The following is a 27,127-nucleotide window of genomic DNA, read 5'->3' on the forward strand; positions in this document are numbered from 1 at the left end:
TGCGCTGTCATATGGACCACGACCCGAGCGGCAGCGAGCGGCAGTCGAGCAAAGTCGGGACAAGTCGGGACGGGGACAGGGACAGGGATAGGAATGGTGCGAATGCACTGCAAACTACGCAGACACCTGGTGTGAGGCGAGGCGAGGCGAGGCGTGGCGAGGCGAGGAAGCCCACATCGCTACCAGTGGGCCCTCCAGCACGACACTGCCACACCCCGCACAGGCCCTCCGCTGAACACCAGGGAAAAGATGCGTCCTCCGCTAGTGTCGAAGGCTGCACGCGCCCAGCGAATGACAGGGGGTGCAACGAGCAGCAGTGCGTCTAACACACGCGGCGGTGCGCCCGCCAATTCGGCCGTCACTCTGCTGGGACGCCGGGCGTGCCTCCCCGCGCCGTCCTCGAGGAACTGGCGGTTGCGGAAGGAAGCGCTTTCGTCAAATGCGGCCGAAAACTAACATTTTGTGTGTTGGGAGAAAAGCCGAACGCGAATTCTGCCGTGCTCCTACATTAGATGAGCGCCAACGGCCATACCATGATGAATACACCGGTTCTCGTCCGATCACAGAAGTTAAGCATCATCGGGCCCGGCTAGTACTTGGATGGGTGACCGCCTGGGAAACCCGGGTGCTGTTGGCTCCCTTACTGTTTTTTTTTTTGTTATGTCGCCAGCCCAATTTTCAAACTACCTTTCTGTTGTGACAAAGATGCTTCCTTAAGCCTTTTAAACTACTGTAATGGAACGAAAATGCAGTAATTAACGCAGTTTGAGGGAGAATGTGCTAACCAAGTTTGCCAAGAAGACTTTGAAAACGACAAAACAATACGAATCGGCAGGTGATTTCTGAAATACGTCACCGCCTATTGTTGTGTAGGTGTGTTGAGTTCCAAATTTGATTTGTAACCACGAACTTATTCCTTAGTCGTCTCGTCTCGTCTCGTCTCGTCCCGCAGACGTTTGTCGTGCTTGCGCTGTCATATGGACCACGACCCGAGCGGCAGCGAGCGGCAGTCGAGCAAAGTCGGCACAAGTCGGGACGGGGACAGGGACAGGGATAGGAATGGTGCGAATGCACTGCAAACTACGCAGACACCTGGTGTGAGGCGAGGCGAGGCGAGGCGAGGCGAGGCGAGGAAGCCCACATCGCTACCAGTGGGCCCTCCAGCACGACACTGCCACACCCCGCACAGGCCCTCCGCTGAACACCAAGGACAAGATGCGTCCTCCGCTAGTGTCGAAGGCTGCACGCGCCCAGCGAATGACAGGGGGTGCAACGAGCAGCAGTGCGTCTCACACACGCGGCGGTGCGCCCGCCAATTCGGCCGTCACTCTGCTGGGACGCCGGGCGCGCCTCCCCGCGCCGTCCTCGAGGAACTGGCGGTTGCGGAAGGAAGCGCTTTCGTCAAATGCGGCCGAAAACTAACATTTTGTGTGTTGGGAGAAAAGCCGAAAGCGAATTCTGCCGTGCTCCTACATTAGATGAGCGCCAACGGCCATACCATGATGAATACACCGGTTCTCGTCCGATCACCGAAGTTAAGCATCATCGTGCCCGGCTAGTACCTTGGATGGGTGACCGCCTGGGAAACCCGGGTGCTGTTGGCTCCCTTCCTGTTTTTTTTTTTTTGTTATGTCGCCAGCCCAATTTTCAAACTACCTTTCTGTTGTGACAAAGATGCTTCCTTAAGCCTTTTAAACTACTGTAATGGTACGAAAATGCAGTAATTAACTCAGTTTGAGGGAGAATGTGCTAACCAGTTTGCCAAGAAGACTTTGAAAACGACAAAACAGTACGAATCGGAAGGTGATTTCTGAAATACGTCACCGCCTATTGTTGTGTAGGAGTGTAGAGTTCCAAATTTGATTTGTAACCACGAATTTATTCCTTAGTCGTCTCGTCTCGTCTCGTCTCGTCTCGTCCCGCAGACGTTTGTCGTGCTTGCGCTGTCATATGGACCACGACCCGAGCGGCAGCGAGCGGCAGTCGAGCAAAGTCGGCACAAGTCGGGACGGGGACAGGGACAGGGATAGGAATGGTGCGAATGCACTGCAAACTACGCAGACACCTGGTGTGAGGCGAGGCGAGGCGAGGCGAGGCGAGGCGAGGAAGCCCACATCGCTACCAGTGGGCCCTCCAGCACGACACTGCCACACCCCGCACAGGCCCTCCGCTGAACACCAAGGACAAGATGCGTCCTCCGCTAGTGTCGAAGGCTGCACCGCGCCCAGCGAATGACAGGGGGTGCAACGAGCAGCAGTGCGTCTCACACACGCGGCGGTGCGCCCGCCAATTCGGCCGTCACTCTGCTGGGACGCCGGGCGCGCCTCCCCGCGCCGTCCTCGAGGAACTGGCGGTTGCGGAAGGAAGCGCTTTCGTCAAATGCGGCCGAAAACTAACATTTTGTGTGTTGGGAGAAAAGCCGAAAGCGAATTCTGCCGTGCTCCTACATTAGATGAGCGCCAACGGCCATACCATGATGAATACACCGGTTCTCGTCCGATCACCGAAGTTAAGCATCATCGTGCCCGGCTAGTACTTGGATGGGTGACCGCCTGGGAAACCCGGGTGCTGTTGGCTCCCTTCCTGTTTTTTTTTTTTGTTATGTCGCCAGCCCAATTTTCAAACTACCTTTCTGTTGTGACAAAGATGCTTCCTTAAGCCTTTTAAACTACTGTAATGGTACGAAAATGCAGTAATTAACTCAGTTTGAGGGAGAATGTGCTAACCAAGTTTGCCAAGAAGACTTTGAAAACGACAAAACAGTACGAATCGGAAGGTGATTTCTGAAATACGTCACCGCCTATTGTTGTGTAGGAGTGTAGAGTTCCAAATTTGATTTGTAACCACGAATTTATTCCTTAGTCGTCTCGTCTCGTCTCGTCTCGTCTCGTCCCGCAGACGTTTGTCGTGCTTGCGCTGTCATATGGACCACGACCCGAGCGGCAGCGAGCGGCAGTCGAGCAAAGTCGGGACAAGTCGGGACGGGGACAGGGACAGGGATAGGAATGGTGCGAATGCACTGCAAACTACGCAGACACCTGGTGTGAGGCGAGGCGAGGCGAGGCGTGGCGAGGCGAGGAAGCCCACATCGCTACCAGTGGGCCCTCCAGCACGACACTGCCACACCCCGCACAGGCCCTCCGCTGAACACCAGGAAAAGATGCGTCCTCCGCTAGTGTCGAAGGCTGCACGCGCCCAGCGAATGACAGGGGGTGCAACGAGCAGCAGTGCGTCTAACACACGCGGCGGTGCGCCCGCCAATTCGGCCGTCACTCTGCTGGGACGCCGGGCGTGCCTCCCCGCGCCGTCCTCGAGGAACTGGCGGTTGCGGAAGGAAGCGCTTTCGTCAAATGCGGCCGAAAACTAACATTTTGTGTGTTGGGAGAAAAGCCGAACGCGAATTCTGCCGTGCTCCTACATTAGATGAGCGCCAACGGCCATACCATGATGAATACACCGGTTCTCGTCCGATCACAGAAGTTAAGCATCATCGGGCCCGGCTAGTACTTGGATGGGTGACCGCCTGGGAAACCCGGGTGCTGTTGGCTCCCTTACTGTTTTTTTTTTTGTTATGTCGCCAGCCCAATTTTCAAACTACCTTTCTGTTGTGACAAAGATGCTTCTTAAGCCTTTTAAACTACTGTAATGGAACGAAAATGCAGTAATTAACGCAGTTTGAGGGAGAATGTGCTAACCAAGTTTGCCAAGAAGACTTTGAAAACGACAAAACAATACGAATCGGCAGGTGATTTCTGAAATACGTCACCGCCTATTGTTGTGTAGGTGTGTTGAGTTCCAAATTTGATTTGTAATCACGAACTTATTCCTTAGTCGTCTCGTCTCGTCTCGTCTCGTCCCGCAGACGTTTGTCGTGCTTGCGCTGTCATATGGACCACGACCCGAGCGGCAGCGAGCGGCAGTCGAGCAAAGTCGGCACAAGTCGGGACGGGGACAGGGACAGGGATAGGAATGGTGCGAATGCACTGCAAACTACGCAGACACCTGGTGTGAGGCGAGGCGAGGCGAGGCGAGGCGAGGCGAGGAAGCCCACATCGCTACCAGTGGGCCCTCCAGCACGACACTGCCACACCCCGCACAGGCCCTCCGCTGAACACCAAGGACAAGATGCGTCCTCCGCTAGTGTCGAAGGCTGCACGCGCCCAGCGAATGACAGGGGGTGCAACGAGCAGCAGTGCGTCTCACACACGCGGCGGTGCGCCCGCCAATTCGGCCGTCACTCTGCTGGGACGCCGGGCGCGCCTCCCCGCGCCGTCCTCGAGGAACTGGCGGTTGCGGAAGGAAGCGCTTTCGTCAAATGCGGCCGAAAACTAACATTTTGTGTGTTGGGAAGAAAAGCCGAAAGCGAATTCTGCCGTGCTCCTACATTAGATGAGCGCCAACGGCCATACCATGATGAATACACCGGTTCTCGTCCGATCACCGAAGTTAAGCATCATCGTGCCCGGCTAGTACTTGGATGGGTGACCGCCTGGGAAACCCGGGTGCTGTTGGCTCCCTTCCTGTTTTTTTTTTTTGTGATGTCGCCAGCCCAATTTTCAAACTACCTTTCTGTTGTGACAAAGATGCTTCCTTAAGCCTTTAAACTACTGTAATGGTACGAAAATGCAGTAATTAACTCAGTTTGAGGGAGAATGTGCTAACCAAGTTTGCCAAGAAGACTTTGAAAACGACAAAACAGTACGAATCGGAAGGTGATTTCTGAAATACGTCACCGCCTATTGTTGTGTAGGAGTGTAGAGTTCCAAATTTGATTTGTAACCACGAATTTATTCCTTAGTCGTCTCGTCTCGTCTCGTCTCGTCTCGTCCCGCAGACGTTTGTCGTGCTTGCGCTGTCATATGGACCACGACCCGAGCGGCAGCGAGCGGCAGTCGAGCAAAGTCGGCACAAGTCGGGACGGGGACAGGGACAGGGATAGGAATGGTGCGAATGCACTGCAAACTACGCAGACACCTGGTGTGAGGCGAGGCGAGGCGAGGCGAGGCGAGGCGAGGAAGCCCACATCGCTACCAGTGGGCCCTCCAGCACGACACTGCCACACCCCCGCACAGGCCCTCCGCTGAACACCAAGGACAAGATGCGTCCTCCGCTAGTGTCGAAGGCTGCACGCGCCCAGCGAATGACAGGGGGTGCAACGAGCAGCAGTGCGTCTCACACACGCGGCGGTGCGCCCGCCAATTCGGCCGTCACTCTGCTGGGACGCCGGGCGCGCCTCCCCGCGCCGTCCTCGAGGAACTGGCGGTTGCGGAAGGAAGCGCTTTCGTCAAATGCGGCCGAAAACTAACATTTTGTGTGTTGGGAGAAAAGCCGGAAAGCGAATTCTGCCGCTCCTACATTAGATGAGCGCCAACGGCCATACCATGATGAATACACCGGTTCTCGTCCGATCACCGAAGTTAAGCATCATCGTGCCCGGCTAGTACTTGGATGGGTGACCGCCTGGAAACCCGGGTGCTGTTGGCTCCCTTCCTGTTTTTTTTTTTTTGTTATGTCGCCAGCCCAATTTTCAAACTACCTTTCTGTTGTGACAAAGATGCTTCCTTAAGCCTTTTAAACTACTGTAATGGTACGAAAATGCAGTAATTAACTCAGTTTGAGGAGAATGTGCTAACCAAGTTTGCCAAGAAGACTTTGAAAACGACAAAACAGTACGAATCGGAAGGTGATTTCTGAAATACGTCACCGCCTATTGTTGTGTAGGAGTGTAGAGTTCCAAATTTGATTTGTAACCACGAATTTATTCCTTAGTCGTCTCGTCTCGTCTCGTCTCGTCTCGTCCCGCAGACGTTTGTCGTGCTTGCGCTGTCATATGGACCACGACCCGAGCGGCAGCGAGCGGCAGTCGAGCAAAGTCGGCACAAGTCGGGACGGGGACAGGGACAGGGATAGGAATGGTGCGAATGCACTGCAAACTACGCAGACACCTGGTGTGAGGCGAGGCGAGGCGAGGCGAGGCGAGGCGAGGAAGCCCACATCGCTACCAGTGGGCCCTCCAGCACGACACTGCCACACCCCGCACAGGCCCTCCGCTGAACACCAAGGACAAGATGCGTCCTCCGCTAGTGTCGAAGGCTGCACGCGCCCAGCGAATGACAGGGGGTGCAACGAGCAGCAGTGCGTCTCACACACGCGGCGGTGCGCCCGCCAATTCGGCCGTCACTCTGCTGGGACGCCGGGCGCGCCTCCCCGCGCCGTCCTCGAGGAACTGGCGGTTGCGGAAGGAAGCGCTTTCGTCAAATGCGGCCGAAAACTAACATTTTGTGTGTTGGGAGAAAAGCCGAAAGCGAATTCTGCCGTGCTCCTACATTAGATGAGCGCCAACGGCCATACCATGATGAATACACCGGTTCTCGTCCGATCACCGAAGTTAAGCATCATCGTGCCCGGCTAGTACTTGGATGGGTGACCGCCTGTGAAACCTGGGTGCTGTTGGCTCCCTTCCTGTTTTTTTTTTTTGTTATGTCGCCAGCCCAATTTTCAAACTACCTTTCTGTTGTGACAAAGATGCTTCCTTAAGCCTTTTAAACTACTGTAATGGTACGAAAATGCAGTAATTAACTCAGTTTGAGGGAGAATGTGCTAACCAAGTTTGCCAAGAAGACTTTGAAAACGACAAAACAGTACGAATCGGAAGGTGATTTCTGAAATACGTCACCGCCTATTGTTGTGTAGGAGTGTAGAGTTCCAAATTTGATTTGTAACCACGAATTTATTCCTTAGTCGTCTCGTCTCGTCTCGTCTCGTCTCGTCCCGCAGACGTTTGTCGTGCTTGCGCTGTCATATGGACCACGACCCGAGCGGCAGCGAGCGGCAGTCGAGCAAAGTCGGGACAAGTCGGGACGGGGACAGGGACAGGGATAGGAATGGTGCGAATGCACTGCAAACTACGCAGACACCTGGTGTGAGGCGAGGCGAGGCGAGGCGTGGCGAGGCGAGGAAGCCCACATCGCTACCAGTGGGCCCTCCAGCACGACACTGCCACACCCCGCACAGGCCCTCCGCTGAACACCAGGGAAAAGATGCGTCCTCCGCTAGTGTCGAAGGCTGCACGCGCCCAGCGAATGACAGGGGGTGCAACGAGCAGCAGTGCGTCTAACACACGCGGCGGTGCGCCCGCCAATTCGGCCGTCACTCTGCTGGGACGCCGGGCGTGCCTCCCCGCGCCGTCCTCGAGGAACTGGCGGTTGCGGAAGGAAGCGCTTTCGTCAAATGCGGCCGAAAACTAACATTTTGTGTGTTGGGAGAAAAGCCGAACGCGAATTCTGCCGTGCTCCTACATTAGATGAGCGCCAACGGCCATACCATGATGAATACACCGGTTCTCGTCCGATCACAGAAGTTAAGCATCATCGGGCCCGGCTAGTACTTGGATGGGTGACCGCCTGGGAAACCCGGGTGCTGTTGGCTCCCTTACTGTTTTTTTTTTTGTTATGTCGCCAGCCCAATTTTCAAACTACCTTTCTGTTGTGACAAAGATGCTTCCTTAAGCCTTTTAAACTACTGTAATGGAACGAAAATGCAGTAATTAACGCAGTTTGAGGGAGAATGTGCTAACCAAGTTTGCCAAGAAGACTTTGAAAACGACAAAACAATACGAATCGGCAGGTGATTTCTGAAATACGTCACCGCCTATTGTTGTGTAGGTGTGTTGAGTTCCAAATTTGATTTGTAACCACGAACTTATTCCTTAGTCGTCTCGTCTCGTCTCGTCTCGTCCCGCAGACGTTTGTCGTGCTTGCGCTGTCATATGGACCACGACCCGAGCGGCAGCGAGCGGCAGTCGAGCAAAGTCGGCACAAGTCGGGACGGGGACAGGGACAGGGATAGGAATGGTGCGAATGCACTGCAAACTACGCAGACACCTGGTGTGAGGCGAGGCGAGGCGAGGCGAGGCGAGGCGAGGAAGCCCACATCGCTACCAGTGGGCCCTCCAGCACGACACTGCCACACCCCGCACAGGCCCTCCGCTGAACACCAAGGACAAGATGCGTCCTCCGCTAGTGTCGAAGGCTGCACGCGCCCAGCGAATGACAGGGGGTGCAACGAGCAGCAGTGCGTCTCACACACGCGGCGGTGCGCCCGCCAATTCGGCCGTCACTCTGCTGGGACGCCGGGCGCGCCTCCCCGCGCCGTCCTCGAGGAACTGGCGGTTGCGGAAGGAAGCGCTTTCGTCAAATGCGGCCGAAAACTAACATTTTGTGTGTTGGGAGAAAAGCCGAACGCGAATTCTGCCGTGCTCCTACATTAGATGAGCGCCAACGGCCATACCATGATGAATACACCGGTTCTCGTCCGATCACCGAAGTTAAGCATCATCGTGCCCGGCTAGTACTTGGATGGGTGACCGCCTGGGAAACCCGGGTGCTGTTGGCTCCCTTCCTGTTTTTTTTTTTGTTATGTCGCCAGCCCAATTTTCAAACTACCTTTCTGTTGTGACAAAGATGCTTCCTTAAGCCTTTTAAACTACTGTAATGGTACGAAAATGCAGTAATTAACTCAGTTTGAGGGAGAATGTGCTAACCAAGTTTGCCAAGAAGACTTTGAAAACGACAAAACAGTACGAATCGGAAGGTGATTTCTGAAATACGTCACCGCCTATTGTTGTGTAGGAGTGTAGAGTTCCAAATTTGATTCGTAACCACGAATTTATTCCTTAGTCGTCTCGTCTCGTCTCGTCTCGTCTCGTCCCGCAGACGTTTGTCGTGCTTGCGCTGTCATATGGACCACGACCCGAGCGGCAGCGAGCGGCAGTCGAGCAAAGTCGGGACAAGTCGGGACGGGGACAGGGACAGGGATAGGAATGGTGCGAATGCACTGCAAACTACGCAGACACCTGGTGTGAGGCGAGGCGAGGCGAGGCGTGGCGAGGCGAGGAAGCCCACATCGCTACCAGTGGGCCCTCCAGCACGACACTGCCACACCCCGCACAGGCCCTCCGCTGAACACCAGGGAAAAGATGCGTCCTCCGCTAGTGTCGAAGGCTGCACGCGCCCAGCGAATGACAGGGGGTGCAACGAGCAGCAGTGCGTCTAACACACGCGGCGGTGCGCCCGCCAATTCGGCCGTCACTCTGCTGGGACGCCGGGCGTGCCTCCCCGCGCCGTCCTCGAGGAACTGGCGGTTGCGGAAGGAAGCGCTTTCGTCAAATGCGGCCGAAAACTAACATTTTGTGTGTTGGGAGAAAAGCCGAACGCGAATTCTGCCGTGCTCCTACATTAGATGAGCGCCAACGGCCATACCATGATGAATACACCGGTTCTCGTCCGATCACCGAAGTTAAGCATCATCGGGCCCGGCTAGTACTTGGATGGGTGACCGCCTGGGAAACCCGGGTGCTGTTGGCTCCCTTACTGTTTTTTTTTTTGTTATGTCGCCAGCCCAATTTTCAAACTACCTTTCTGTTGTGACAAAGATGCTTCCTTAAGCCTTTTAAACTACTGTAATGGAACGAAAATGCAGTAATTAACGCAGTTTGAGGGAGAATGTGCTAACCAAGTTTGCCAAGAAGACTTTGAAAACGACAAAACAATACGAATCGGCAGGTGATTTCTGAAATACGTCACCGCCTATTGTTGTGTAGGTGTGTTGAGTTCCAAATTTGATTTGTAACCACGAACTTATTCCTTAGTCGTCTCGTCTCGTCTCGTCTCGTCCCGCAGACGTTTGTCGTGCTTGCGCTGTCATATGGACCACGACCCGAGCGGCAGCGAGCGGCAGTCGAGCAAAGTCGGCACAAGTCGGGACGGGGACAGGGACAGGGATAGGAATGGTGCGAATGCACTGCAAACTACGCAGACACCTGGTGTGAGGCGAGGCGAGGCGAGGCGAGGCGAGGCGAGGAAGCCCACATCGCTACCAGTGGGCCCTCCAGCACGACACTGCCACACCCCGCACAGGCCCTCCGCTGAACACCAAGGACAAGATGCGTCCTCCGCTAGTGTCGAAGGCTGCACGCGCCCAGCGAATGACAGGGGGTGCAACGAGCAGCAGTGCGTCTCACACACGCGGCGGTGCGCCCGCCAATTCGGCCGTCACTCTGCTGGGACGCCGGGCGCGCCTCCCCGCGCCGTCCTCGAGGAACTGGCGGTTGCGGAAGGAAGCGCTTTCGTCAAATGCGGCCGAAAACTAACATTTTGTGTGTTGGGAGAAAAGCCGAACGCGAATTCTGCCGTGCTCCTACATTAGATGAGCGCCAACGGCCATACCATGATGAATACACCGGTTCTCGTCCGATCACCGAAGTTAAGCATCATCGTGCCCGGCTAGTACTTGGATGGGTGACCGCCTGGGAAACCCGGGTGCTGTTGGCTCCCTTCCTGTTTTTTTTTTTGTTATGTCGCCAGCCCAATTTTCAAACTACCTTTCTGTTGTGACAAAGATGCTTCCTTAAGCCTTTTAAACTACTGTAATGGTACGAAAATGCAGTAATTAACTCAGTTTGAGGGAGAATGTGCTAACCAAGTTTGCCAAGAAGACTTTGAAAACGACAAAACAGTACGAATCGGAAGGTGATTTCTGAAATACGTCACCGCCTATTGTTGTGTAGGAGTGTAGAGTTCCAAATTTGATTTGTAACCACGAATTTATTCCTTAGTCGTCTCGTCTCGTCTCGTCTCGTCTCGTCCCGCAGACGTTTGTCGTGCTTGCGCTGTCATATGGACCACGACCCGAGCGGCAGCGAGCGGCAGTCGAGCAAAGTCGGGACAAGTCGGGACGGGGACAGGGACAGGGATAGGAATGGTGCGAATGCACTGCAAACTACGCAGACACCTGGTGTGAGGCGAGGCGAGGCGAGGCGTGGCGAGGCGAGGAAGCCCACATCGCTACCAGTGGGCCCTCCAGCACGACACTGCCACACCCCGCACAGGCCCTCCGCTGAACACCAGGGAAAAGATGCGTCCTCCGCTAGTGTCGAAGGCTGCACGCGCCCAGCGAATGACAGGGGGTGCAACGAGCAGCAGTGCGTCTAACACACGCGGCGGTGCGCCCGCCAATTCGGCCGTCACTCTGCTGGGACGCCGGGCGTGCCTCCCCGCGCCGTCCTCGAGGAACTGGCGGTTGCGGAAGGAAGCGCTTTCGTCAAATGCGGCCGAAAACTAACATTTTGTGTGTTGGGAGAAAAGCCGAACGCGAATTCTGCCGTGCTCCTACATTAGATGAGCGCCAACGGCCATACCATGATGAATACACCGGTTCTCGTCCGATCACCGAAGTTAAGCATCATCGGGCCCGGCTAGTACTTGGATGGGTGACCGCCTGGGAAACCCAGGTGCTGTTGGCTCCCTTACTGTTTTTTTTTTTGTTATGTCGCCAGCCCAATTTTCAAACTACCTTTCTGTTGTGACAAAGATGCTTCCTTAAGCCTTTTAAACTACTGTAATGGAACGAAAATGCAGTAATTAACGCAGTTTGAGGGAGAATGTGCTAACCAAGTTTGCCAAGAAGACTTTGAAAACGACAAAACAATACGAATCGGCAGGTGATTTCTGAAATACGTCACCGCCTATTGTTGTGTAGGTGTGTTGAGTTCCAAATTTGATTTGTAACCACGAACATATTCCTTAGTCGTCTCGTCTCGTCTCGTCTCGTCCCGCAGACGTTTGTCGTGCTTGCGCTGTCATATGGACCACGACCCGAGCGGCAGCGAGCGGCAGTCGAGCAAAGTCGGGACAAGTCGGGACGGGGACAGGGACAGGGATAGGAATGGTGCGAATGCACTGCAAACTACGCAGACACCTGGTGTGAGGCGAGGCGAGGCGAGGCGAGGCGAGGCGAGGAAGCCCACATCGCTACCAGTGGGCCCTCCAGCACGACACTGCCACACCCCGCACAGGCCCTCCGCTGAACACCAAGGACAAGATGCGTCCTCCGCTAGTGTCGAAGGCTGCACGCGCCCAGCGAATGACAGGGGGTGCAACGAGCAGCAGTGCGTCTCACACACGCGGCGGTGCGCCCGCCAATTCGGCCGTCACTCTGCTGGGACGCCGGGCGCGCCTCCCCGCGCCGTCCTCGAGGAACTGGCGGTTGCGGAAGGAAGCGCTTTCGTCAAATGCGGCCGAAAACTAACATTTTGTGTGTTGGGAGAAAAGCCGAACGCGAATTCTGCCGTGCTCCTACATTAGATGAGCGCCAACGGCCATACCATGATGAATACACCGGTTCTCGTCCGATCACCGAAGTTAAGCATCATCGTGCCCGGCTAGTACTTGGATGGGTGACCGCCTGGGAAACCCGGGTGCTGTTGGCTCCCTTCCTGTTTTTTTTTTTGTTATGTCGCCAGCCCAATTTTCAAACTACCTTTCTGTTGTGACAAAGATGCTTCCTTAAGCCTTTTAAACTACTGTAATGGTACGAAAATGCAGTAATTAACTCAGTTTGAGGGAGAATGTGCTAACCAAGTTTGCCAAGAAGACTTTGAAAACGACAAAACAGTACGAATCGGAAGGTGATTTCTGAAATACGTCACCGCCTATTGTTGTGTAGGAGTGTAGAGTTCCAAATTTGATTTGTAACCACGAATTTATTCCTTAGTCGTCTCGTCTCGTCTCGTCTCGTCTCGTCCCGCAGACGTTTGTCGTGCTTGCGCTGTCATATGGACCACGACCCGAGCGGCAGCGAGCGGCAGTCGAGCAAAGTCGGGACAAGTCGGGACGGGGACAGGGACAGGGATAGGAATGGTGCGAATGCACTGCAAACTACGCAGACACCTGGTGTGAGGCGAGGCGAGGCGAGGCGTGGCGAGGCGAGGAAGCCCACATCGCTACCAGTGGGCCCTCCAGCACGACACTGCCACACCCCGCACAGGCCCTCCGCTGAACACCAGGGAAAAGATGCGTCCTCCGCTAGTGTCGAAGGCTGCACGCGCCCAGCGAATGACAGGGGGTGCAACGAGCAGCAGTGCGTCTAACACACGCGGCGGTGCGCCCGCCAATTCGGCCGTCACTCTGCTGGGACGCCGGGCGTGCCTCCCCGCGCCGTCCTCGAGGAACTGGCGGTTGCGGAAGGAAGCGCTTTCGTCAAATGCGGCCGAAAACTAACATTTTGTGTGTTGGGAGAAAAGCCGAACGCGAATTCTGCCGTGCTCCTACATTAGATGAGCGCCAACGGCCATACCATGATGAATACACCGGTTCTCGTCCGATCACCGAAGTTAAGCATCATCGGGCCCGGCTAGTACTTGGATGGGTGACCGCCTGGGAAACCCGGGTGCTGTTGGCTCCCTTACTGTTTTTTTTTTTTGTTATGTCGCCAGCCCAATTTTCAAACTACCTTTCTGTTGTGACAAAGATGCTTCCTTAAGCCTTTTAAACTACTGTAATGGAACGAAAATGCAGTAATTAACGCAGTTTGAGGGAGAATGTGCTAACCAAGTTTGCCAAGAAGACTTTGAAAACGACAAAACAATACGAATCGGCAGGTGATTTCTGAAATACGTCACCGCCTATTGTTGTGTAGGTGTGTTGAGTTCCAAATTTGATTTGTAACCACGAACTTATTCCTTAGTCGTCTCGTCTCGTCTCGTCTCGTCCCGCAGACGTTTGTCGTGCTTGCGCTGTCATATGGACCACGACCCGAGCGGCAGCGAGCGGCAGTCGAGCAAAGTCGGCACAAGTCGGGACGGGGACAGGGACAGGGATAGGAATGGTGCGAATGCACTGCAAACTACGCAGACACCTGGTGTGAGGCGAGGCGAGGCGAGGCGAGGCGAGGCGAGGAAGCCCACATCGCTACCAGTGGGCCCTCCAGCACGACACTGCCACACCCCGCACAGGCCCTCCGCTGAACACCAAGGACAAGATGCGTCCTCCGCTAGTGTCGAAGGCTGCACGCGCCCAGCGAATGACAGGGGGTGCAACGAGCAGCAGTGCGTCTCACACACGCGGCGGTGCGCCCGCCAATTCGGCCGTCACTCTGCTGGGACGCCGGGCGCGCCTCCCCGCGCCGTCCTCGAGGAACTGGCGGTTGCGGAAGGAAGCGCTTTCGTCAAATGCGGCCGAAAACTAACATTTTGTGTGTTGGGAGAAAAGCCGAACGCGAATTCTGCCGTGCTCCTACATTAGATGAGCGCCAACGGCCATACCATGATGAATACACCGGTTCTCGTCCGATCACCGAAGTTAAGCATCATCGTGCCCGGCTAGTACTTGGATGGGTGACCGCCTGGGAAACCCGGGTGCTGTTGGCTCCCTTCCTGTTTTTTTTTTTGTTATGTCGCCAGCCCAATTTTCAAACTACCTTTCTGTTGTGACAAAGATGCTTCCTTAAGCCTTTTAAACTACTGTAATGGTACGAAAATGCAGTAATTAACTCAGTTTGAGGGAGAATGTGCTAACCAAGTTTGCCAAGAAGACTTTGAAAACGACAAAACAGTACGAATCGGAAGGTGATTTCTGAAATACGTCACCGCCTATTGTTGTGTAGGAGTGTAGAGTTCCAAATTTGATTTGTAACCACGAATTTATTCCTTAGTCGTCTCGTCTCGTCTCGTCTCGTCTCGTCCCGCAGACGTTTGTCGTGCTTGCGCTGTCATATGGACCACGACCCGAGCGGCAGCGAGCGGCAGTCGAGCAAAGTCGGGACAAGTCGGGACGGGGACAGGGACAGGGATAGGAATGGTGCGAATGCACTGCAAACTACGCAGACACCTGGTGTGAGGCGAGGCGAGGCGAGGCGAGGCGTGGCGAGGCGAGGAAGCCCACATCGCTACCAGTGGGCCCTCCAGCACGACACTGCCACACCCCGCACAGGCCCTCCGCTGAACACCAGGGAAAAGATGCGTCCTCCGCTAGTGTCGAAGGCTGCACGCGCCCAGCGAATGACAGGGGGTGCAACGAGCAGCAGTGCGTCTAACACACGCGGCGGTGCGCCCGCCAATTCGGCCGTCACTCTGCTGGGACGCCGGGCGTGCCTCCCCGCGCCGTCCTCGAGGAACTGGCGGTTGCGGAAGGAAGCGCTTTCGTCAAATGCGGCCGAAAACTAACATTTTGTGTGTTGGGAGAAAAGCCGAACGCGAATTCTGCCGTGCTCCTACATTAGATGAGCGCCAACGGCCATACCATGATGAATACACCGGTTCTCGTCCGATCACCGAAGTTAAGCATCATCGGGCCCGGCTAGTACTTGGATGGGTGACCGCCTGGGAAACCCGGGTGCTGTTGGCTCCCTTACTGTTTTTTTTTTTGTTATGTCGCCAGCCCAATTTTCAAACTACCTTTCTGTTGTGACAAAGATGCTTCCTTAAGCCTTTTAAACTACTGTAATGGAACGAAAATGCAGTAATTAACGCAGTTTGAGGGAGAATGTGCTAACCAAGTTTGCCAAGAAGACTTTGAAAACGACAAAACAATACGAATCGGCAGGTGATTTCTGAAATACGTCACCGCCTTTTGTTGTGTAGGTGTGTTGAGTTCCAAATTTGATTTGTAACCACGAACTTATTCCTTAGTCGTCTCGTCTCGTCTCGTCTCGTCCCGCAGACGTTTGCCGTGCTTGCGCTGTCATATGGACCACGACCCGAGCGGCAGCGAGCGGCAGTCGAGCAAAGTCGGGACAAGTCGGGACGGGGACAGGGACAGGGATAGGAATGGTGCGAATGCACTGCAAACTACGCAGACACCTGGTGTGAGGCGAGGCGAGGCGAGGCGAGGCGAGGCGAGGAAGCCCACATCGCTACCATTGGGCCCTCCAGCACGACACTGCCACACCCCGCACAGGCCCTCCGCTGAACACCAGGGACAAGATGCGCCTTCCGCTAGTGTCGAAGGCTGCACGCGCCCAGCGAATGACAGGGGGTGCAACGAGCAGCAGTGCGTCTCACACACGCGGCGGTGCGCCCGCCAATTCGGCCGTCACTCTGCTGGGACGCCGGGCGCGCCTCCCCGCGCCGTCCTCGAGGAACTGGCGGTTGCGGAAGGAAGCGCTTTCGTCAAATGCGGCCGAAAACTAACATTTTGTGTGTTGGGAGAAAAGCCGAACGCGAATTCTGCCGTGCTCCTACATTAGATGAGCGCCAACGGCCATACCATGATGAATACACCGGTTCTCGTCCGATCACCGAAGTTAAGCATCATCGGGCCCGGCTAGTACTTGGATGAGGGACCGCCTGGAAAACCCGGGTGCTGCTGGCTCCCTTCCTGTTTTTCTTTTGTTATGTCGCCAGCCCAATTTTCAAACTACCTTTCTGTTGTGACAAAGATGCTTCCTTAAGCCTTTTAAACTACTGTAATGGTACGAAAATGCAGTAATTAACTCAGTTTGAGGGAGAATGTGCTAACCAAGTTTGCCAAGAAGACTTTGAAAACGACAAAACAGTACGAATCGGAAGGTGATTTCTGAAATACGTCACCGCCTATTGTTGTGTAGGAGTGTAGAGTTACAAATTTGATTTGTAACCACGAATTTATTCCTTAGTCGTCTCGTCTCGTCTCGTCTCGTCTCGTCCCGCAGACGTTTGTCGTGCTTGCGCTGTCATATGGACCACGACCCGAGCGGCAGCGAGCGGCAGTCGAGCAAAGTCGGCACAAGTCGGGACGGGGACAGGGACAGGGATAGGAATGGTGCGAATGCACTGCAAACTACGCAGACACCTGGTGTGAGGCGAGGCGAGGCGAGGCGAGGCGAGGCGAGGAAGCCCACATCGCTACCAGTGGGCCCTCCAGCACGACACTGCCACACCCCGCACAGGCCCTCCGCTGAACACCAGGGAAAAGATGCGTCCTCCGCTAGTGTCGAAGGCTGCACGCGCCCAGCGAATGACAGGGGGTGCAACGAGCAGCAGTGCGTCTAACACACGCGGCGGTGCGCCCGCCAATTCGGCCGTCACTCTGCTGGGACGCCGGGCGTGCCTCCCCGCGCCGTCCTCGAGGAACTGGCGGTTGCGGAAGGAAGCGCTTTCGTCAAATGCGGCCGAAAACTAACATTTTGTGTGTTGGGAGAAAAGCCGAACGCGAATTCTGCCGTGCTCCTACATTAGATGAGCGCCAACGGCCATACCATGATGAATACACCGGTTCTCGTCCGATCACCGAAGTTAAGCATCATCGGGCCCGGCTAGTACTTGGATGGGTGACCGCCTGGGAAACCCGGGTGCTGTTGGCTCCCTTACTGTTTTTTTTTTTGTTATGTCGCCAGCCCAATTTTCAAACTACCTTTCTGTTGTGACAAAGATGCTTCCTTAAGCCTTTTAAACTACTGTAATGGAACGAAAATGCAGTAATTAACGCAGTTTGAGGGAGAATGTGCTAACCAAGTTTGCCAAGAAGACTTTGAAAACGACAAAACAATACGAATCGGCAGGTGATTTCTGAAATACGTCACCGCCTTTTGTTGTGTAGGTGTGTTGAGTTCCAAATTTGATTTGTAACCACGAACTTATTCCTTAGTCGTCTCGTCTCGTCTCGTCTCGTCCCGCAGACGTTTGCCGTGCTTGCGCTGTCATATGGACCACGACCCGAGCGGCAGCGAGCGGCAGTCGAGCAAAGTCGGGACAAGTCGGGACGGGGACAGGGACAGGGATAGGAATGGTGCGAATGCACTGCAAACTACGCAGACACCTGGTGTGAGGCGAGGCGAGGCGAGGCGAGGCGAGGCGAGGAAGCCCACATCGCTACCATTGGGCCCTCCAGCACGACACTGCCACAGCCCGCACAGGCCCTCCGCTGAACACCAGGGACAAGATGCGCCTTCCGCTAGTGTCGAAGGCTGCACGCGCCCAGCGAATGACAGGGGGTGCAACGAGCAGCAGTGCGTCTCACACACGCGGCGGTGCGCCCGCCAATTCGGCCGTCACTCTGCTGGGACGCCGGGCGCGCCTCCCCGCGCCGTCCTCGAGGAACTGGCGGTTGCGGAAGGAAGCGCTTTCGTCAAATGCGGCCGAAAACTAACATTTTGTGTGTTGGGAGAAAAGCCGAACGCGAATTCTGCCGTGCTCCTACATTAGATGAGCGCCAACGGCCATACCATGATGAATACACCGGTTCTCGTCCGATCACCGAAGTTAAGCATCATCGGGCCCGGCTAGTACTTGGATGGGTGACCGCCTGGAAAACCCGGGTGCTGCTGGCTCCCTTCCTGTTTTTCTTTTGTTATGTCGCCAGCCCAATTTTCAAACTACCTTTCTGTTGTGACAAAGATGCTTCCTTAAGCCTTTTAAACTACTGTAATGGTACGAAAATGCAGTAATTAACTCAGTTTGAGGGAGAATGTGCTAACCAAGTTTGCCAAGAAGACTTTGAAAACGACAAAACAGTACGAATCGGAAGGTGATTTCTGAAATACGTCACCGCCTATTGTTGTGTAGGAGTGTAGAGTTACAAATTTGATTTGTAACCACGAATTTATTCCTTAGTCGTCTCGTCTCGTCTCGTCTCGTCTCGTCCCGCAGACGTTTGTCGTGCTTGCGCTGTCATATGGACCACGACCCGAGCGGCAGCGAGCGGCAGTCGAGCAAAGTCGGCACAAGTCGGGACGGGGACAGGGACAGGGATAGGAATGGTGCGAATGCACTGCAAACTACGCAGACACCTGGTGTGAGGCGAGGCGAGGCGAGGCGAGGCGAGAGGAAGCCCACATCGCTACCAGTGGGCCCTCCAGCACGACACTGCCACACCCCGCACAGGCCCTCCGCTGAACACCAAGGACAAGATGCGTCCTCCGCTAGTGTCGAAGGCTGCACGCGCCCAGCGAATGACAGGGGGTGCAACGAGCAGCAGTGCGTCTCACACACGCGGCGGTGCGCCCGCCAATTCGGCCGTCACTCTGCTGGGACGCCGGGCGCGCCTCCCCGCGCCGTCCTCGAGGAACTGGCGGTTGCGGAAGGAAGCGCTTTCGTCAAATGCGGCCGAAAACTAACATTTTGTGTGTTGGGAGAAAAGCCGAACGCGAATTCTGCCGTGCTCCTACATTAGATGAGCGCCAACGGCCATACCATGATGAATACACCGGTTCTCGTCCGATCACCGAAGTTAAGCATCATCGGGCCCGGCTAGTACTTGGATGGGTGACCGCCTGGAAAACCCGGGTGCTGCTGGCTCCCTTCCTGTTTTTCTTTTGTTATGTCGCCAGCCCAATTTTCAAACTACCTTTCTGTTGTGACAAAGATGCTTCCTTAAGCCTTTTAAACTACTGTAATGGTACGAAAATGCAGTAATTAACTCAGTTTGAGGGAGAATGTGCTAACCAAGTTTGCCAAGAAGACTTTGAAAACGACAAAACAGTACGAATCGGAAGGTGATTTCTGAAATACGTCACCGCCTATTGTTGTGTAGGAGTGTAGAGTTACAAATTTGATTTGTAACCACGAATTTATTCCTTAGTCGTCTCGTCTCGTCTCGTCTCGTCTCGTCCCGCAGACGTTTGTCGTGCTTGCGCTGTCATATGGACCACGACCCGAGCGGCAGCGAGCGGCAGTCGAGCAAACTCGGCACAAGTCGGGACGGGGACAGGGACAGGGATAGGAATGGTGCGAATGCACTGCAAACTACGCAGACACCTGGTGTGAGGCGAGGCGAGGCGAGGCGAGGCGAGGCGAGGCGAGGAAGCCCACATCGCTACCAGTGGGCCCTCCAGCACGACACTGCCACACCCCGCACAGGCCCTCCGCTGAACACCAAGGACAAGATGCGTCCTCCGCTAGTGTCGAATGCTGCACGCGCCCAGCGAATGACAGGGGGTGCAACGAGCAGCAGTGCGTCTCACACACGCGGCGGTGCGCCCGCCAATTCGGCCGTCACTCTGCTGGGACGCCGGGCGCGCCTCCCCGCGCCGTCCTCGAGGAACTGGCGGTTGCGGAAGGAAGCGCTTTCGTCAAATGCGGCCGAAAACTAACATTTTGTGTGTTGGGAGAAAAGCCGAACGCGAATTCTGCCGTGCTCCTACATTAGATGAGCGCCAACGGCCATACCATGATGAATACACCGGTTCTCGTCCGATCACCGAAGTTAAGCATCATCGTGCCCGGCTAGTACTTGGATGGGTGACCGCCTGGGAAACCCGGGTGCTGTTGGCTCCCTTCCTGTTTTTTTTTTTGTTATGTCGCCAGCCCAATTTTCAAACTACCTTTCTGTTGTGACAAAGATGCTTCCTTAAGCCTTTTAAACTACTGTAATGGTACGAAAATGCAGTAATTAACTCAGTTTGAGGGAGAATGTGCTAACCAAGTTTGCCAAGAAGACTTTGAAAACGACAAAACAGTACGAATCGGAAGGTGATTTCTGAAATACGTCACCGCCTATTGTTGTGTAGGAGTGTAGAGTTCCAAATTTGATTTGTAACCACGAATTTATTCCTTAGTCGTCTCGTCTCGTCTCGTCTCGTCTCGTCCCGCAGACGTTTGTCGTGCTTGCGCTGTCATATGGACCACGACCCGAGCGGCAGCGAGCGGCAGTCGAGCAAAGTCGGGACAAGTCGGGACGGGGACAGGGACAGGGATAGGAATGGTGCGAATGCACTGCAAACTACGCAGACACCTGGTGTGAGGCGAGGCGAGGCGAGGCGTGGCGAGGCGAGGAAGCCCACATCGCTACCAGTGGGCCCTCCAGCACGACACTGCCACACCCCGCACAGGCCCTCCGCTGAACACCAGGGAAAAGATGCGTCCTCCGCTAGTGTCGAAGGCTGCACGCGCCCAGCGAATGACAGGGGGTGCAACGAGCAGCAGTGCGTCTAACACACGCGGCGGTGCGCCCGCCAATTCGGCCGTCACTCTGCTGGGACGCCGGGCGTGCCTCCCCGCGCCGTCCTCGAGGAACTGGCGGTTGCGGAAGGAAGCGCTTTCGTCAAATGCGGCCGAAAACTAACATTTTGTGTGTTGGGAGAAAAGCCGAACGCGAATTCTGCCGTGCTCCTACATTAGATGAGCGCCAACGGCCATACCATGATGAATACACCGGTTCTCGTCCGATCACCGAAGTTAAGCATCATCGGGCCCGGCTAGTACTTGGATGGGTGACCGCCTGGGAAACCCGGGTGCTGTTGGCTCCCTTACTGTTTTTTTTTTTGTTATGTCGCCAGCCCAATTTTCAAACTACCTTTCTGTTGTGACAAAGATGCTTCCTTAAGCCTTTTAAACTACTGTAATGGAACGAAAATGCAGTAATTAACGCAGTTTGAGGGAGAATGTGCTAACCAAGTTTGCCAAGAAGACTTTGAAAACGACAAAACAATACGAATCGGCAGGTGATTTCTGAAATACGTCACCGCCTTTTGTTGTGTAGGTGTGTTGAGTTCCAAATTTGATTTGTAACCACGAACTTATTCCTTAGTCGTCTCGTCTCGTCTCGTCTCGTCCCGCAGACGTTTGCCGTGCTTGCGCTGTCATATGGACCACGACCCGAGCGGCAGCGAGCGGCAGTCGAGCAAAGTCGGGACAAGTCGGGACGGGGACAGGGACAGGGATAGGAATGGTGCGAATGCACTGCAAACTACGCAGACACCTGGTGTGAGGCGAGGCGAGGCGAGGCGAGGCGAGGCGAGGAAGCCCACATCGCTACCATTGGGCCCTCCAGCACGACACTGCCACACCCCGCACAGGCCCTCCGCTGAACACCAGGGACAAGATGCGCCTTCCGCTAGTGTCGAAGGCTGCACGCGCCCAGCGAATGACAGGGGGTGCAACGAGCAGCAGTGCGTCTCACACACGCGGCGGTGCGCCCGCCAATTCGGCCGTCACTCTGCTGGGACGCCGGGCGCGCCTCCCCGCGCCGTCCTCGAGGAACTGGCGGTTGCGGAAGGAAGCGCTTTCGTCAAATGCGGCCGAAAACTAACATTTTGTGTGTTGGGAGAAAAGCCGAACGCGAATTCTGCCGTGCTCCTACATTAGATGAGCGCCAACGGCCATACCATGATGAATACACCGGTTCTCGTCCGATCACCGAAGTTAAGCATCATCGGGCCCGGCTAGTACTTGGATGAGGGACCGCCTGGAAAACCCGGGTGCTGCTGGCTCCCTTCCTGTTTTTCTTTTGTTATGTCGCCAGCCCAATTTTCAAACTACCTTTCTGTTGTGACAAAGATGCTTCCTTAAGCCTTTTAAACTACTGTAATGGTACGAAAATGCAGTAATTAACTCAGTTTGAGGGAGAATGTGCTAACCAAGTTTGCCAAGAAGACTTTGAAAACGACAAAACAGTACGAATCGGAAGGTGATTTCTGAAATACGTCACCGCCTATTGTTGTGTAGGAGTGTAGAGTTACAAATTTGATTTGTAACCACGAATTTATTCCTTAGTCGTCTCGTCTCGTCTCGTCTCGTCTCGTCCCGCAGACGTTTGTCGTGCTTGCGCTGTCATATGGACCACGACCCGAGCGGCAGCGAGCGGCAGTCGAGCAAAGTCGGCACAAGTCGGGACGGGGACAGGGACAGGGATAGGAATGGTGCGAATGCACTGCAAACTACGCAGACACCTGGTGTGAGGCGAGGCGAGGCGAGGCGAGGCGAGGCGAGGAAGCCCACATCGCTACCAGTGGGCCCTCCAGCACGACACTGCCACACCCCGCACAGGCCCTCCGCTGAACACCAGGGAAAAGATGCGTCCTCCGCTAGTGTCGAAGGCTGCACGCGCCCAGCGAATGACAGGGGGTGCAACGAGCAGCAGTGCGTCTAACACACGCGGCGGTGCGCCCGCCAATTCGGCCGTCACTCTGCTGGGACGCCGGGCGTGCCTCCCCGCGCCGTCCTCGAGGAACTGGCGGTTGCGGAAGGAAGCGCTTTCGTCAAATGCGGCCGAAAACTAACATTTTGTGTGTTGGGAGAAAAGCCGAACGCGAATTCTGCCGTGCTCCTACATTAGATGAGCGCCAACGGCCATACCATGATGAATACACCGGTTCTCGTCCGATCACCGAAGTTAAGCATCATCGGGCCCGGCTAGTACTTGGATGGGTGACCGCCTGGGAAACCCGGGTGCTGTTGGCTCCCTTACTGTTTTTTTTTTTGTTATGTCGCCAGCCCAATTTTCAAACTACCTTTCTGTTGTGACAAAGATGCTTCCTTAAGCCTTTTAAACTACTGTAATGGAACGAAAATGCAGTAATTAACGCAGTTTGAGGGAGAATGTGCTAACCAAGTTTGCCAAGAAGACTTTGAAAACGACAAAACAATACGAATCGGCAGGTGATTTCTGAAATACGTCACCGCCTTTTGTTGTGTAGGTGTGTTGAGTTCCAAATTTGATTTGTAACCACGAACTTATTCCTTAGTCGTCTCGTCTCGTCTCGTCTCGTCCCGCAGACGTTTGCCGTGCTTGCGCTGTCATATGGACCACGACCCGAGCGGCAGCGAGCGGCAGTCGAGCAAAGTCGGCACAAGTCGGGACGGGGACAGGGACAGGGATAGGAATGGTGCGAATGCACTGCAAACTACGCAGACACCTGGTGTGAGGCGAGGCGAGGCGAGGCGAGGCGAGGCGAGGAAGCCCACATCGCTACCATTGGGCCCTCCAGCACGACACTGCCACAGCCCGCACAGGCCCTCCGCTGAACACCAGGGACAAGATGCGCCTTCCGCTAGTGTCGAAGGCTGCACGCGCCCAGCGAATGACAGGGGGTGCAACGAGCAGCAGTGCGTCTCACACACGCGGCGGTGCGCCCGCCAATTCGGCCGTCACTCTGCTGGGACGCCGGGCGCGCCTCCCCGCGCCGTCCTCGAGGAACTGGCGGTTGCGGAAGGAAGCGCTTTCGTCAAATGCGGCCGAAAACTAACATTTTGTGTGTTGGGAGAAAAGCCGAACGCGAATTCTGCCGTGCTCCTACATTAGATGAGCGCCAACGGCCATACCATGATGAATACACCGGTTCTCGTCCGATCACCGAAGTTAAGCATCATCGGGCCCGGCTAGTACTTGGATGGGTGACCGCCTGGAAAACCCGGGTGCTGCTGGCTCCCTTCCTGTTTTTCTTTTGTTATGTCGCCAGCCCAATTTTCAAACTACCTTTCTGTTGTGACAAAGATGCTTCCTTAAGCCTTTTAAACTACTGTAATGGTACGAAAATGCAGTAATTAACTCAGTTTGAGGGAGAATGTGCTAACCAAGTTTGCCAAGAAGACTTTGAAAACGACAAAACAGTACGAATCGGAAGGTGATTTCTGAAATACGTCACCGCCTATTGTTGTGTAGGAGTGTAGAGTTACAAATTTGATTTGTAACCACGAATTTATTCCTTAGTCGTCTCGTCTCGTCTCGTCTCGTCTCGTCCCGCAGACGTTTGTCGTGCTTGCGCTGTCATATGGACCACGACCCGAGCGGCAGCGAGCGGCAGTCGAGCAAAGTCGGCACAAGTCGGGACGGGGACAGGGACAGGGATAGGAATGGTGCGAATGCACTGCAAACTACGCAGACACCTGGTGTGAGGCGAGGCGAGGCGAGGCGAGGCGAGAGGAAGCCCACATCGCTACCAGTGGGCCCTCCAGCACGACACTGCCACACCCCGCACAGGCCCTCCGCTGAACACCAAGGACAAGATGCGTCCTCCGCTAGTGTCGAAGGCTGCACGCGCCCAGCGAATGACAGGGGGTGCAACGAGCAGCAGTGCGTCTCACACACGCGGCGGTGCGCCCGCCAATTCGGCCGTCACTCTGCTGGGACGCCGGGCGCGCCTCCCCGCGCCGTCCTCGAGGAACTGGCGGTTGCGGAAGGAAGCGCTTTCGTCAAATGCGGCCGAAAACTAACATTTTGTGTGTTGGGAGAAAAGCCGAACGCGAATTCTGCCGTGCTCCTACATTAGATGAGCGCCAACGGCCATACCATGATGAATACACCGGTTCTCGTCCGATCACCGAAGTTAAGCATCATCGGGCCCGGCTAGTACTTGGATGGGTGACCGCCTGGAAAACCCGGGTGCTGCTGGCTCCCTTCCTGTTTTTCTTTTGTTATGTCGCCAGCCCAATTTTCAAACTACCTTTCTGTTGTGACAAAGATGCTTCCTTAAGCCTTTTAAACTACTGTAATGGTACGAAAATGCAGTAATTAACTCAGTTTGAGGGAGAATGTGCTAACCAAGTTTGCCAAGAAGACTTTGAAAACGACAAAACAGTACGAATCGGAAGGTGATTTCTGAAATACGTCACCGCCTATTGTTGTGTAGGAGTGTAGAGTTACAAATTTGATTTGTAACCACGAATTTATTCCTTAGTCGTCTCGTCTCGTCTCGTCTCGTCTCGTCCCGCAGACGTTTGTCGTGCTTGCGCTGTCATATGGACCACGACCCGAGCGGCAGCGAGCGGCAGTCGAGCAAAGTCGGCACAAGTCGGGACGGGGACAGGGACAGGGATAGGAATGGTGCGAATGCACTGCAAACTACGCAGACACCTGGTGTGAGGCGAGGCGAGGCGAGGCGAGGCGAGGCGAGGAAGCCCACATCGCTACCAGTGGGCCCTCCAGCACGACACTGCCACACCCCGCACAGGCCCTCCGCTGAACACCAAGGACAAGATGCGTCCTCCGCTAGTGTCGAATGCTGCACGCGCCCAGCGAATGACAGGGGGTGCAACGAGCAGCAGTGCGTCTCACACACGCGGCGGTGCGCCCGCCAATTCGGCCGTCACTCTGCTGGGACGCCGGGCGCGCCTCCCCGCGCCGTCCTCGAGGAACTGGCGGTTGCGGAAGGAAGCGCTTTCGTCAAATGCGGCCGAAAACTAACATTTTGTGTGTTGGGAGAAAAGCCGAACGCGAATTCTGCCGTGCTCCTACATTAGATGAGCGCCAACGGCCATACCATGATGAATACACCGGTTCTCGTCCGATCACCGAAGTTAAGCATCATCGGGCCCGGCTAGTACTTGGATGGGTGACCACCTGGGAAACCCGGGTGCTGTTGGCTCCCTTCCTGTTTTTTTTTTTGTTATGTCGCCAGCCCAATTTTCAAACTACCTTTCTGTTGTGACAAAGATGCTTCCTTAAGCCTTTTAAACTACTGTAATGGTACGAAAATGCAGTAATTAACTCAGTTTGAGGGAGAATGTGCTAACCAAGTTTGCCAAGAAGACTTTGAAAACGACAAAACAGTACGAATCGGAAGGTGATTTCTGAAATACGTCACCGCCTATTGTTGTGTAGGAGTGTAGAGTTCCAAATTTGATTTGTAACCACGAATTTATTCCTTAGTCGTCTCGTCTCGTCTCGTCTCGTCTCGTCCCGCAGACGTTTGTCGTGCTTGCGCTGTCATATGGACCACGACCCGAGCGGCAGCGAGCGGCAGTCGAGCAAAGTCGGGACAAGTCGGGACGGGGACAGGGACAGGGATAGGAATGGTGCGAATGCACTGCAAACTACGCAGACACCTGGTGTGAGGCGAGGCGAGGCGAGGCGTGGCGAGGCGAGGAAGCCCACATCGCTACCAGTGGGCCCTCCAGCACGACACTGCCACACCCCGCACAGGCCCTCCGCTGAACACCAGGGAAAAGATGCGTCCTCCGCTAGTGTCGAAGGCTGCACGCGCCCAGCGAATGACAGGGGGTGCAACGAGCAGCAGTGCGTCTAACACACGCGGCGGTGCGCCCGCCAATTCGGCCGTCACTCTGCTGGGACGCCGGGCGTGCCTCCCCGCGCCGTCCTCGAGGAACTGGCGGTTGCGGAAGGAAGCGCTTTCGTCAAATGCGGCCGAAAACTAACATTTTGTGTGTTGGGAGAAAAGCCGAACGCGAATTCTGCCGTGCTCCTACATTAGATGAGCGCCAACGGCCATACCATGATGAATACACCGGTTCTCGTCCGATCACCGAAGTTAAGCATCATCGGGCCCGGCTAGTACTTGGATGGGTGACCGCCTGGGAAAACCGGGTGCTGTTGGCTCCCTTACTGTTTTTTTTTTTGTTATGTCGCCAGCCCAATTTTCAAACTACCTTTCTGTTGTGACAAAGATGCTTCCTTAAGCCTTTTAAACTACTGTAATGGAACGAAAATGCAGTAATTAACGCAGTTTGAGGGAGAATGTGCTAACCAAGTTTGCCAAGAAGACTTTGAAAACGACAAAACAATACGAATCGGCAGGTGATTTCTGAAATACGTCACCGCCTATTGTTGTGTAGGTGTGTTGAGTTCCAAATTTGATTTGTAACCACGAACTTATTCCTTAGTCGTCTCGTCTCGTCTCGTCTCGTCCCGCAGACGTT

General features: G+C 55.0%; 28 non-coding genes across 28 annotated transcripts; all 28 read left to right on the forward strand.

Moving 5' to 3' along the window:
• The first annotated feature begins 518 nt into the window (after positions 1–518).
• On the forward strand, positions 519–637 carry LOC126161015 (5S ribosomal RNA). Its single transcript, XR_007534692.1, has one exon. It is a non-coding gene; the product is annotated as a 5S ribosomal RNA (ribosomal RNA).
• An 847-nt stretch (positions 638–1,484) lies between these two features.
• On the forward strand, positions 1,485–1,604 carry LOC126161155 (5S ribosomal RNA). The gene has a single exon (XR_007534822.1). It is a non-coding gene; the product is annotated as a 5S ribosomal RNA (ribosomal RNA).
• Positions 1,605–2,458: 854 nt separating this feature from the next.
• LOC126161067 (5S ribosomal RNA) lies at positions 2,459–2,577 on the forward strand. The gene has a single exon (XR_007534739.1). It is a non-coding gene; the product is annotated as a 5S ribosomal RNA (ribosomal RNA).
• An 852-nt stretch (positions 2,578–3,429) lies between these two features.
• Positions 3,430–3,548, forward strand: LOC126161017 (5S ribosomal RNA). The gene has a single exon (XR_007534693.1). It is a non-coding gene; the product is annotated as a 5S ribosomal RNA (ribosomal RNA).
• Positions 3,549–4,395: 847 nt separating this feature from the next.
• LOC126161068 (5S ribosomal RNA) lies at positions 4,396–4,514 on the forward strand. The gene has a single exon (XR_007534740.1). It is a non-coding gene; the product is annotated as a 5S ribosomal RNA (ribosomal RNA).
• Positions 4,515–5,366: 852 nt separating this feature from the next.
• Positions 5,367–5,484, forward strand: LOC126161148 (5S ribosomal RNA). The gene has a single exon (XR_007534815.1). It is a non-coding gene; the product is annotated as a 5S ribosomal RNA (ribosomal RNA).
• Positions 5,485–6,337: 853 nt separating this feature from the next.
• Positions 6,338–6,456, forward strand: LOC126161147 (5S ribosomal RNA). The gene has a single exon (XR_007534814.1). It is a non-coding gene; the product is annotated as a 5S ribosomal RNA (ribosomal RNA).
• Positions 6,457–7,309: 853 nt separating this feature from the next.
• LOC126161019 (5S ribosomal RNA) lies at positions 7,310–7,428 on the forward strand. The gene has a single exon (XR_007534695.1). It is a non-coding gene; the product is annotated as a 5S ribosomal RNA (ribosomal RNA).
• Positions 7,429–8,275: 847 nt separating this feature from the next.
• On the forward strand, positions 8,276–8,394 carry LOC126161069 (5S ribosomal RNA). Its single transcript, XR_007534741.1, has one exon. It is a non-coding gene; the product is annotated as a 5S ribosomal RNA (ribosomal RNA).
• Positions 8,395–9,246: 852 nt separating this feature from the next.
• Positions 9,247–9,365, forward strand: LOC126161213 (5S ribosomal RNA). The gene has a single exon (XR_007534872.1). It is a non-coding gene; the product is annotated as a 5S ribosomal RNA (ribosomal RNA).
• An 847-nt stretch (positions 9,366–10,212) lies between these two features.
• Positions 10,213–10,331, forward strand: LOC126161070 (5S ribosomal RNA). Its single transcript, XR_007534742.1, has one exon. It is a non-coding gene; the product is annotated as a 5S ribosomal RNA (ribosomal RNA).
• Positions 10,332–11,183: 852 nt separating this feature from the next.
• Positions 11,184–11,302, forward strand: LOC126160982 (5S ribosomal RNA). Its single transcript, XR_007534661.1, has one exon. It is a non-coding gene; the product is annotated as a 5S ribosomal RNA (ribosomal RNA).
• Positions 11,303–12,149: 847 nt separating this feature from the next.
• On the forward strand, positions 12,150–12,268 carry LOC126161071 (5S ribosomal RNA). The gene has a single exon (XR_007534743.1). It is a non-coding gene; the product is annotated as a 5S ribosomal RNA (ribosomal RNA).
• Positions 12,269–13,120: 852 nt separating this feature from the next.
• Positions 13,121–13,239, forward strand: LOC126161214 (5S ribosomal RNA). Its single transcript, XR_007534873.1, has one exon. It is a non-coding gene; the product is annotated as a 5S ribosomal RNA (ribosomal RNA).
• Positions 13,240–14,087: 848 nt separating this feature from the next.
• LOC126161072 (5S ribosomal RNA) lies at positions 14,088–14,206 on the forward strand. The gene has a single exon (XR_007534744.1). It is a non-coding gene; the product is annotated as a 5S ribosomal RNA (ribosomal RNA).
• An 857-nt stretch (positions 14,207–15,063) lies between these two features.
• On the forward strand, positions 15,064–15,182 carry LOC126161215 (5S ribosomal RNA). Its single transcript, XR_007534874.1, has one exon. It is a non-coding gene; the product is annotated as a 5S ribosomal RNA (ribosomal RNA).
• An 847-nt stretch (positions 15,183–16,029) lies between these two features.
• On the forward strand, positions 16,030–16,148 carry LOC126161163 (5S ribosomal RNA). The gene has a single exon (XR_007534829.1). It is a non-coding gene; the product is annotated as a 5S ribosomal RNA (ribosomal RNA).
• An 851-nt stretch (positions 16,149–16,999) lies between these two features.
• Positions 17,000–17,118, forward strand: LOC126161216 (5S ribosomal RNA). The gene has a single exon (XR_007534875.1). It is a non-coding gene; the product is annotated as a 5S ribosomal RNA (ribosomal RNA).
• An 847-nt stretch (positions 17,119–17,965) lies between these two features.
• Positions 17,966–18,084, forward strand: LOC126161119 (5S ribosomal RNA). The gene has a single exon (XR_007534788.1). It is a non-coding gene; the product is annotated as a 5S ribosomal RNA (ribosomal RNA).
• An 848-nt stretch (positions 18,085–18,932) lies between these two features.
• On the forward strand, positions 18,933–19,051 carry LOC126161120 (5S ribosomal RNA). Its single transcript, XR_007534789.1, has one exon. It is a non-coding gene; the product is annotated as a 5S ribosomal RNA (ribosomal RNA).
• An 856-nt stretch (positions 19,052–19,907) lies between these two features.
• On the forward strand, positions 19,908–20,026 carry LOC126161073 (5S ribosomal RNA). The gene has a single exon (XR_007534745.1). It is a non-coding gene; the product is annotated as a 5S ribosomal RNA (ribosomal RNA).
• Positions 20,027–20,878: 852 nt separating this feature from the next.
• Positions 20,879–20,997, forward strand: LOC126161217 (5S ribosomal RNA). The gene has a single exon (XR_007534876.1). It is a non-coding gene; the product is annotated as a 5S ribosomal RNA (ribosomal RNA).
• Positions 20,998–21,844: 847 nt separating this feature from the next.
• On the forward strand, positions 21,845–21,963 carry LOC126161164 (5S ribosomal RNA). Its single transcript, XR_007534830.1, has one exon. It is a non-coding gene; the product is annotated as a 5S ribosomal RNA (ribosomal RNA).
• Positions 21,964–22,814: 851 nt separating this feature from the next.
• Positions 22,815–22,933, forward strand: LOC126161219 (5S ribosomal RNA). Its single transcript, XR_007534878.1, has one exon. It is a non-coding gene; the product is annotated as a 5S ribosomal RNA (ribosomal RNA).
• An 847-nt stretch (positions 22,934–23,780) lies between these two features.
• LOC126161121 (5S ribosomal RNA) lies at positions 23,781–23,899 on the forward strand. The gene has a single exon (XR_007534790.1). It is a non-coding gene; the product is annotated as a 5S ribosomal RNA (ribosomal RNA).
• An 848-nt stretch (positions 23,900–24,747) lies between these two features.
• LOC126161122 (5S ribosomal RNA) lies at positions 24,748–24,866 on the forward strand. Its single transcript, XR_007534791.1, has one exon. It is a non-coding gene; the product is annotated as a 5S ribosomal RNA (ribosomal RNA).
• An 851-nt stretch (positions 24,867–25,717) lies between these two features.
• On the forward strand, positions 25,718–25,836 carry LOC126161090 (5S ribosomal RNA). Its single transcript, XR_007534761.1, has one exon. It is a non-coding gene; the product is annotated as a 5S ribosomal RNA (ribosomal RNA).
• An 852-nt stretch (positions 25,837–26,688) lies between these two features.
• On the forward strand, positions 26,689–26,807 carry LOC126160994 (5S ribosomal RNA). Its single transcript, XR_007534672.1, has one exon. It is a non-coding gene; the product is annotated as a 5S ribosomal RNA (ribosomal RNA).
• The last annotated feature ends 320 nt before the right edge of the window (positions 26,808–27,127 follow it).

The sequence above is a fragment of the Schistocerca cancellata genome, unplaced genomic scaffold, assembly GCF_023864275.1.
Source record: "Schistocerca cancellata isolate TAMUIC-IGC-003103 unplaced genomic scaffold, iqSchCanc2.1 HiC_scaffold_1170, whole genome shotgun sequence".
NCBI classification, from domain to species: Eukaryota; Metazoa; Arthropoda; class Insecta; order Orthoptera; family Acrididae; genus Schistocerca; species Schistocerca cancellata.